Raw genomic sequence first — 10,755 nt, 5'->3', positions numbered from 1 at the left:
TCAGACAGAGAGGCCTCAGGCACATGGGTCCTTCCCACCTCACGCGAGTGGGGAAACCGAGGCCCGGGGCAGAGCCCGCCCATGCAGCCCTTTCGTGGGGACGTGCATTAGAAAGGCCTCAGAGGAGAAATGGAACGTGCAGTGGAAGAGAAGTCTGTTGCTGGGCCAGGAAGCCGATGGGCAGGGAGGGACGGACTGGCTAAGGAGAGCTGACCTTCTTGGGTTGGCTTTTGGGGCCAGAGGGGCCAGATCCAAGGAGAGATGCAGAAAATTCCCAGGTGGTGTGAACACAGCTCCACAGCTGGTCCCTGCAGGCCGAGAAACCAGGATGCCTTCCTGACGTAGCCGAGCACCAGGTGGCCCATCAAGACATGCCCACTGGTTCCAACCATGCTGCCATTGGCCCTCCCACACGGCAAAATTCCAAACTCCCCATGGGATCCTTAAACTCTGTTACAAGCCTGACCACAGATTCAATCTGCCCAACCCCACTGAATTCCTTTGGGTTGTTTCTTAGTTTTATCCTGCCCCACTGCCACCCCCTACACACACACACACACACACACACGAATGGGGGGGCACGAACTGAAGCTAGAAGCCAGGGCTTTCCCTGGTTCCCATGCTGGCTCAGCCACTCTTTTGCTGTGTGTCTTTGGACAGAGCCCTAACCCTCTCTGAGCTTCAGTTGATCATTGCAGCCCTAATGTCACAGAGCTGTCAGCAGGGTGCTAAGCACATAAGGAGAAGATGGGACAAAAGCCACAGCCCCTTCACAATCCCAGTGCCAGTGACAACACACGGAGCTCAGGGAAGGACACACATATTTACAGTTCTCTTTAGCCAGCAACGTATCTCTACACAGGGCCGCAACACAGCATTGTCCCTGAGATAGATGTCCCCATAGCACATTGAGCAGGTGCTGCCAGGCAGTGCCTGGCCCTGTGCAGGGCACTGGATGACGTAAGGGCCTCATTATTCTCCCTCCAGTTCTCCCGGAATATGAGGGAGGTCAGCTGTGGCCCAGCGCTCACGGGGATGGGCAGCCCCAGCAGCGAGGCAAAGACCCCTGGTGTCACAGCCTCAAGCTGCCATTAGCAGGACACCCCTTCAGCAGCCTCAGCCTCATAACGGTGCACCCCTGGGGCCAGAGGGGCTGTGGGAGGGGCCTCGGGGCGTGCACACAGGAGCCCTCACCCCCAATCCTGCCCTCAGCCCAGTCCCTCTGCCAAGGACAATGGAGTGACAGGTGGGAGATGGATTGGCCAGGCTAGGGGAGAGGAGGCTCGTGCTGGGAGAGGCCCCGGCCCCCGGGGGGGCTCCTCTGGCACTTGGGGGATGGAGACTCGGAAGCCCTGCCTGTTGATGGGCTGGGGCCCGGGTGGGCCCTGGGGACCATAGCTTCCCCTAGGAGAAGGGCCCGTCCAGGGATGGCCGGGAGGCCCCTCCACAGAGAGGCTTTCTAACGGGGGGCTGACGGGAGGGTGGGTAATGTCATTAAGTAATTTCAAAGGGTCTTAATCAAATCCGTCCCGTCCCCAAGACCGCGTCAAAAGGACTTTGGAGAGGAAAGAAGGCGGCAGACAATCGACTTGGGCCTTCCACTTGACTGGCGGCCCTGGGTGTGGGGGCTGCCGGGCTGGCCCCGCCTCCAGCTCTGTTCTGCACCTTCAGCCGGGTGATCCCATGGTACCACGCGTAATACCACTGTTTCAGGGGCAAGGCATGGGGGTGGGCAGGCTTCCTCCCACCACTCCAGGAGGGGAGACTGAGGCCCAGCTTGAGGAGCCATGCAGTACGGGGGTTGAGAGCTGCTGAAGCCTGTGAACGCGGGCCGGGCACCCAAGTCCCTCTGTGCCTATTTCCTATCTATGAAATGTGGCTGAGATCATGCCCTCCCCTCGGGCTGGGGTGGGCTGTGAGGAAGGCAGTGAGGTGACTGTCCCCAGGCCCACAGGCCCCGGAGGTCCCATCACTCCTGGTCCTGCAGAGCCCTCACTGCATCTCTACGCTGCTTCTGCTGACCTTTTTTTTCAAGCTAAAAACATCAAACACTCTCACTGTGTTCCAAACACCCCAGTCTGTGTGGGCTGGAAAAGGACGGGCCCTTCCCCTGTCCCCCAGTGCCCTGGGTCTCAGTCCCCACATGCGCGCGCAGTCACACGGCAGCTGCCTGCCATCTGAGCTGGTCCTTCCCTCCTGGAGCCGGTCCGGAGGGGCCTTCCATCCTTCTGACTTTCTCAGCCCACCTGCCGTAACCGTGGTCAGTTCCCAGGACACAGGGTGTTTCTAGGGTGTGGTCACTGAGGCCCGAATGGGGACACCTGTACCCACCCATACTCACATCCACCCCAGGAGTCAAGATTGCTTTGCTGGAGCTGTGCCCAGTGGCCCTAATTCTGCTCCTTGTCACCTCGCAGAGGAGGGCGGCCCCAATGCCCCAGCAAGACCCTTCAGGCTCGCAGGGAGCACCCGCAGCTCAGAGGGTGCCCCCTCTCGGGCTCCAAGGCCCAGCCACCCACTTGCAACCTGTCTGGCTGGTACCGCTGGTGTCTGCACCCAGGTGGGCGGAACAAATGAATGAGTGACTCAGCTGGAAACACTTCAAGGGACAGCTATGAGGACCCAGCAGTTAGGCACAGGGAGCGGACACGCCTCTGTCGGACTCCAAACGCCCTGCTTTTAATCACCAGGCACCAGCCAAAGCACCTCTGCCCCCCAAAGTAAGTGGGAAGGACCACCCCTGCCCTCACCTCCTGAAGAACCTGTCACAGAGAGGCAAGCGGCCAGCGGGGGTCAGTCCCGGTCCCTCTGGCACCCACCAACACGCTTTCTCCTCCCTCCCCACCTGCCCCACGCCACCAGCCTCCAGGTGAAACAGGCAGAACCGTGCCCTGAAAATGCTCCACAAACCCCCACGTGTGTCCAAGCAGTTTCGGTTACCCGGCGCCTGCCTGGCCCAGCCTCCCTTGTACCCTGCCAAGACCTGGCACCGCTGCCCCAGCAGCCCCTCTCCCTGCCAGCAAGGCCCAAGGCTGCTGCCGGCTCCGCCCGTTCCCCCAGGGAAAGGCCTCATTGTTCCCCCCACCGCCTGCCCCTGCCTGGCTTGGAGACACCCAGTCACCGGGCCTCACAGCATCCACCTGCAGCCGCAATAGCTTCCAGGAAACTGAATCCCAGTGGCAGATGACAGCCGCAGGCTGCAGGACAGAGCACCCATTCAGCCTTCGCAGGATCCACCTGGACCTGGCGGCAGCCTCCCCCACCTGGGCCCCCCCACGCCTGGGCACCAGCCACCCAGAGTCAGTGCTGTCCAGAATTCCTGCCGGCGGCGAGGGGTGATGTGGGGGGCCACGGCTGGGGATGGAGGGCTGGGACGTGCCCACCCGGAGTGCCCAGGACAGGTGAGGGTGGGTGGAGAAGGGGTCGGAGGCCCTGCCTTACCTCCAGGGCCTCCCAGACAGCAGGCAGCCTGGCGTGGGTGCAGGGGACCTTCCAAGCTGATGGACCCTCCACGGGGCCCAACATGAGTCATTCACGTCTTACTGGCCCCCATGTATGGATGAGAAACCAAGGCTGGAGTACACGACTTGACGGCCCAAGTCTCCATGCTGGTCAGGAGCATAAGTGGGTGGAGCCAGATGGATCTGGCTCCCCATGGATCTGGCTCCCCAGGCCTGCCCTTGTCCCACCCGGGGGCCCCCTCGGAGTGCGCAGATGGAGAACGTGGCCTGGAATGGGGGCAGCCACCTTCGGGAGAGCAAGATGGGTGGAGGGAGCAGCGTGAACAAAGGGTCAGCAGGGCCGGCCTCCAGCCCCAGACATGGAGAGTCTTGGACCCATTTCACAGGTGGGCCAGCTGAGGGAACAATCTAGGAGGCAAGTTGACACGTGAGTTACATTGAGGACAGAGGCTCCCACCCCTCCCTTCCTTGACACCCTGCAGGAGAGACCCAGAGTGAAGTGGGGTCCTGAGACCACCAGCCACAGATGGTCTCTCTGTCTCTCTTCATCTGCCCCCACCTCCAGCCCCAGCCCTGGCCTCTGCATTTGAGCACAGCCTGCAGCCTCATGGACCCCACAGAGGCTGTGGAGGACAGGTCCCAGGCTTGACCTCCAGGCAAAAGGAGACCATCTCTCCTCCACGGGCTCTGCAGTTGTCTCCTGCCTGAGTGGCCGCTGTGGGCCTGGCAGGAAGAGAGGGGTGGAGCAGGCAGGGGATGGAGGCAGGCTCAGGCCACCGGGCATTGGTGCAGAGTTGTCCTGTCTCCCTCAGCAGGGCAGGGTGCACCCAGGTCCTACAGCCAGGATCCTGGTTCCCAGGTTGCTTTCCAGATGCCCCGGGCTCCCTCTCGAGCCTCAGGTACTGGCCAGCACTCAGCCTTGGCCCCCAGGCCAGAGGCAGTGCTGCTCGCCAAGGCCAAGCCACGAGTTGCCTGTCACTCAGCTCTTCTGCCCCGTTGGTCACGCTAAAAAGATTGCCCTGCAGCCAGAAGGCATGAATATCAGCTCCAACCCAGGGCAGGAAGAAAGGGCTGGAAACCCAGGCAGGAAGAGGCCAGTGTCCAGGCCCAGTCCCCCATTCTGCCACCCACCCACCCAACAGCTGCCCCAGCTCTCCCCAGTCACCACCCTGGCATAACCGCCACCACCCACACCACCACTGAATTGGCCCTTCTTCCTCCACTCTATTTAGCAAACTCCTACTCATCCAACAAAGCCCAAGGCAAGGGACCCCTCCTCCGTGAAAACTTCCTGAACAGTCAGCCAAATGTTACCCAGGATCCCCCTGTTAGCTCCCACTGCCAACACTACCTGTGTCCTTTGTTGTTGGTCTCCCCAGACAGGGCAGTGTCCCTTAAGTGGGTTATGGAGGGGACGCATAACACAGAGAACCCTGGGAGATTTGTCTAGGAAACACCAACCTGCAGGAAGCCAGCTCGTTCACAGCACTGTGCACTGAGCTCCACTGCTCGCTGGTGGCTTGGACCTGACCCTGGAGGATGGGAGACGCCCACCAAGAACCATGGAGGAGAGGGAGGGGCACACCCCCAGCCTACTCTCCGGCCTTCCCTACTGCCAGCACTTGTCCCCATGGACTAGCTGTACTGTAGTCCCTCAGGGCCCCCGAACGTTCCCCCTGACGTGCATGCTCACTCCCCCAGGACGCTTCTTACCCACCTCTCACGTGCGTACAATTTTCAGGGCAGCATCCTGAGAGTGGGTTTCTTAAATTCTCTGAGCCCATCTCCTCTGTGGTATACCTGCAGAGGTTTGGGAGATGGAAGGCTGCGTGGGTGGTCCCGAGCACAGAGCCGACACAGATGGTGGCACCATCCTCACATTATCACCACTGTCTTGGCTTTGCTTCTCGAGGCATCTCACAAGCATCATCTTGTCTGAATCACCTCAGGCCAGCTTCCAAGAGACACCTGAGTGCCAGGTGCCACCACGTGCCAGGCACCACACCACCCAGCATCCCTGTGGCAGGCCAGAAAGGGGTTATTCTGCCCCATTTACACAGCAAAAATGCAAGGCCCAGGTACAGAAATGCCCCACCCACGTTCTCAGAGCTCCCAGGCCAGAAACTTTTGCCCCACGTCACAAGCATGGCCCAAGATGCAGCTGCCAGCCTCTCAGCCACATCACAGAGGGGGGATCCCTGCCCCTGGGGATGGCTGGTAGCCAAAGCCCCCACATTAACAGTCCAACACCGGGATGAACAGGATCCTGTGGCTTGCTGACCCCCCTTCTCAGCGTACCTGTCCAAGAGATTCAGTATTCAATACTTGTCCCTGGACCCCCAATTTCCAAGAAAATTAGTTGGCAGATTATTTTTCACTAGAGTGTTACTGACTCCTCCACTTGCAGCTTGCTCTTTCTGACAGTATTAGCACTCCAGGAGGAGAACCTGAAGAAGTCCTCACCTGAGCCCTGCGGGGTACCTTTCTGGGGAGGTTTTAGAATTCTGGCCCCTGCTAAGGGGAGCTATTTGAGGACCTCCACAAATCATGACTCAGTTCAGCACCCACAGCCTCAGGACCCATTGCCCACCTGCATCTCCAGCGTCCTCCCTCATGTACCTTGAAAAGAATCTCAGGCCCCAGCCCCACCCAGCCTACCCAGGATGGGCAACGGTCCCTCGCCCCGCCCCCTGCCTCATTCAAGACTTAGCTCAGGGCTTCCTCCTCTAGGAAGCCTCACCATCTCCCTCAGCCTGGGCCAGGGGCCCCTTGCCCCACACAGGGCCCCTTCAGATACGCCCAGAGCTAGTGCTGAAGGAGGAGGAAGAGGAAGGACCCCAGCCTGAACAGGGTCACCGAGACTCCGTTTGGCCACCTGGGGAAACTGAAGCCCAGAGACAGCCACACTATACTCTGTGCCTCACACTGCCCCCCAGGCTTTGGGGGGTGTCCAGAGTCTGAGCTGTTGAAAGTCCAGGGGACTGAGAGAGGTACCACGTGACCCAGGCAGCTGTCTCTGGGCTCCCAGCCCTGCCCCCTGCCTCCTGGCACCTTGGCCCTCCTGCTGCCTGTTGTACCCGCTGAGCCGTCCTGGAGTTCCTGCAATGCCAGTCCTCACACACTTCAAATTCTTGGAGGGCTTGGTCCTAAGAAAGAAAGAAAGAGCCTCCAGATCATGAGTGCTGGCTTGTCACTGGAGCCCAGGTCACCAGCATGACCACTGCCAACGATTTCCTGACGTGGAAGGCCTGCAAAACCCTTGGAAGTCACTGTTTTCAAAGATTTAGGGCATCAAAGACCACAAGGTGACATGTCCAGGTGACCAGCCAGCCAGCGTTTAGTACCTCCCCAGCATAAAATTCTTCCCCCAACCCTCGCACCCCCACCCCTGCTAGGCCTCTACCCAGGAGGTCCCAGAAAACCCTGCCCAGGAGGGAGTTAGGGCAATAAAAGGCCCAGAGAGGCCCAGGGATCCCGCACCCACGTCTAGGGCCTCTGCTGGCCAGGGCGGTAGCACCCGGCTCGGTGGAGAGCTTGGTGCGGGGGATGCCCCTTAGCTCCCCTGCCTGCCTCCTGAACAGACAGAGCCGGGCCCAGGACTCCCGGTGCCAGGCCTGGCCTAGGCCGCGAGGGGCCGAGGGTCGTGCTGGCGGGGGCGCGGGTCCGGGGTCGGGGGTCTGGCCAGCTTTAATGCGCTGACAAAGCCTCATTTGCAGGTCAATGCGGCGGCACACTCGCCTCTCCCTTCGCCCGGCGCCCTTTGTCCGGCCGCGCCCGCTCCTCGCGCCAGATGGCCGCGGAAATGCTAATTTTGGGCGCCCGGTCCCCCGCCCACCACCACTACCCCGCTCGCCCCCCGCCCCCCCCGCCCCGCGTTTAATTGCGCCTTTGCAGATGGGCCGCGAGTGTGCGCTTCAGGCAGATGCGCGCGGCCAGGCCGCTGCCCTCGACCCCGAGCCGTGGCTAGAGAGGAGGGCCTGAGGTAGGGGTGGGGAGGGAGAGGGCGCCGGTCCCCGCCCCCCAGCGCGCCTCCGGGCACGAGCGGGCACCCAGCGGGCCAGGCGCGGGAAGCGCGCTTTTCTCTCTTCATTTCTCCAAAATGGGATCTTAAGTGATTCTGAATGAAAACAAATTGGCCGCTTTCTTCTCCAAACAGACGTGCTAGAAGTGGTGGGGGTTGCAGGCGCAGGGAGGGGCAGCCCTGGACGGTAGCTAGGCAAGTGGCAAGCCGGCTTGGTGGGAAGTGGCAAGGTGGGGGTTGTGGAATTGGCCAGGCCAGGCCCTGGCAACCCTGGCTGGAAACTCCGCCACCCAGCGGTCCTTGGGGGCGGCCTGGTAAGTCCTGGGGGGCTTGGGACCTCCTTTCACTGGAGCTAGGCTCCTAGGACACTCCCAGCAACCAGAACAGCCAGAATGCAGACAGATGCCCTTCCCCCAGTTTCAAGCCAGAAACAGATGCCCAGGCCTGGCTGGACACAGAGATGGGGCAGGTCCTGGTGGGCACGATCTCTGGGGGTCTGCCCAGCCTCCTGCATTGTCTGTCTCCAGCCCCAGCAGGAACTGGGCGCCCTCATGGAGCCTCTGGCCCCAGTGAGGGGGGATTCCGCATGCTGAGGCCCCACCCCTGCAGCACTGTGCCCCAAGCTACTCAGGCCTGACCACACTGGGGTCCAGGAGTGGGCAGTGGGAGTAGCAGGACTGGGCCCGGAGAACATCTAGACAGAAGGAATGAATGACTGGGAGAATGAATGAGTGGGAGAATAATCCAGAGGGTCCCTGTGTGACCTTCTAGTATTTTGACCTCAAACTTACAAACCCTGTACATTGGTGGTTGGTGGACGGCTCTACCACGAGCTGTGAAGCAGGGGAGAGGGCCAGTTTCTGGGCTAGCAAATATTTGGGACATGCAACTCAGGCTGAACGACCATTAGAAAGAAAAGGGACCCGCTTGTTCCTCAGATTTTCTGTTGAATTGTTGTAATCTCTCAGACAGAGGGCTCCCACACCTCAATAGGGTGACCCTTCGACGGCCTGAAGTCACACAAATGGTGAGCTGGTCCAGCTGCCACCAACCCAGTCCTGGCACCCAGACGCTGAACCCTCTGCCTGGAGCGGCTTCCCGACCACCTTCTCCATTTGTACCTCCTCCTAGATGCGTCCTTCTCCAGGTTGCTCTTCCCGATGGTCCCAGGCCCGTCCCTCACCTGGTTTCTCAGGCCCACACCCCAGCCAGGGCTCAGTGCTCATCTGGGGACATCATGGGGCTCACACTCAGGCCAGGGCCAGAGGACCCAGGCACCCCTTGATGCCTGTCCTGCTGGCCTTGGATCTGTGTCAGCACCGTGACAAGCCACGGGCAGGGGAAGACTGGGGGGCTGGGGCACCGCCAGGAGCAGCATGGAAGTTTCCATGGTCACAGGATGGAAACCTTTCCTATCAGTGTGGAAATAACAGGTGCCCCCCTCAGACTGCCCCTTTCATTTCTTTCCAGGAAGCAGTTCAAACAGGATTTGTACATCCATTTGAGACAAACATGGTTTGGTCCCAACCCCCTGCCGTCAGTTCATGAATCAGAGACTTCCATCTTCTCTTCCTGGGCAGGCTAGCGCCCCTCCACCCCACAAGGTTTCCTCGCCTGTTCCCCTGTCTGCGCTCCTGTGCACTTTCCTTAGAGGGTCTGTGTCTGCCTTCTTTCCGCGCTGCCACTTCTCAACAACAGCGCCCCTAAACCTGCAACCCGGTGAGTCGGGCCTTTCTTCACACAATGACTAAGCCACCGTCACCAGCTGCTGGTGGCGCTGAAATCTTTCTCCCCAACATTTGCTGCTTGTTTACCACACTCACACGATGGGTCTCTTAACCTCTCATCGTGGTTAAATATTTTCAAATGAAAACAACATATGTATATATGTATGTATACGTATATTTACTCGAATGCTAAAAATATGTACTAAAGTATGTGCTTTAGGCCTAAAATGTAAACGTGGGTCCCCAAATTGTGTACAAACCCAAACTGCCATCCGTGGTTTTCTCCAGGGTGTAGGGGGGGCAGGCGGTGTGGAGAATCTATCTGGGGGAACTTTTCCTTTCTTTTTGTATCCATTTCTGTATTGTTTGCTTTTTTTTTTTTTTTACAGCGAGTATATGATGTTTCTACAATCAGGAGGAAATATAAGGCTATTTTCATTTTAGGAATTAAAAAAGAAATGAAAAGCACCATTGGTTTGCCAATCATGTGACCTGAGGGCGTGGCAACTATGCTGCAAACGGCCGATGGTGGGGGAGCCCCAGCTCTGTACAGGGGCCCAGCGGCAGGACCACCTTACAGGAGGGGCTGCCTCAGGACGGAGTCCTGGGGGCACTTCAGTAACTAAAGCCCCTTGGACAGAGGCCAAGGCAGGCCCACTTCGTGCCAAATTCCACTGGGGCCTACTCTCAGTTCCAGCAAAATTCCAAAGTATATTGTTGTTATCGTTATTATTTTGCAATTACGTGACATTTTTTAAATGCCTGGAGTGTTTTTTCAGCCATTTTTATTAGCTCCTTCTCACTCTGTCTGCAAGACCCGTCAGCATTTTACTTTCCATGAAGCAAGCCAGCCAAGGCTCAGAGAGGGCCAAAAACTTGTCTGGGTCACACAGCATTGGAGTGGCCAGGTGAGAATGGGTGTTAATGTCGGGCTCTGGCCTCAGGTCATCCTGTGGATAGGAATTTGTTAGGGTGGGGGTGGGGGTGGAGGGATTTGGAAAAGAGGAGAAAAAGCAGGAATGTGATAAAAGAGGAAAAAAGGAAAGCCAGAGTCAGGAACACGAGACACAAATAAGGAGACGTGATTCTGAGGGGCATGGGGCTTAGCAAAATGGCCACTCAAAGGCCCTGGTAGGGAGCTTGTGCCCCCAAGGTGGCTCTGCCAGCCCTTTCTCCCTGTACCCCTGGTCCAGAGCTGGGTTCTCAAGAAGACTGAAACCCCAATTTTCAGTGTGTGTGTGTACGGGGGGAGGCTGGGGGTGAGACAGCATCCATTTCTGGACTCCCATCCTCCCAGGAGACTATCCAGCCTGGAGGGGATGGGGATGGGGATGGGGATGGGCCTGGAAGGATACGGTCCCCAGATGCCACCAGAGGCTTCTCTGAAATGTGGGACGCCCAGAAGCCTGCATTACTCATGAACCTTAGTCATCAAGCCGACCCCAGCCTCACCCGCACACTGAACCAGGGCTGCGCAAGGCAGTTCACCAGTGGGCACCCCAGGTGGCAGGGCAGGAGGTTCAAGCTGGAAGGCCAGTGTCATGGG

Source organism: Rhinolophus sinicus, linkage group LG06 (genome assembly GCF_036562045.2).
Source record: "Rhinolophus sinicus isolate RSC01 linkage group LG06, ASM3656204v1, whole genome shotgun sequence".
NCBI lineage: Eukaryota > Metazoa > Chordata > Mammalia > Chiroptera > Rhinolophidae > Rhinolophus > Rhinolophus sinicus.
Note: the sequence above shows the minus strand (reverse complement) of the source record.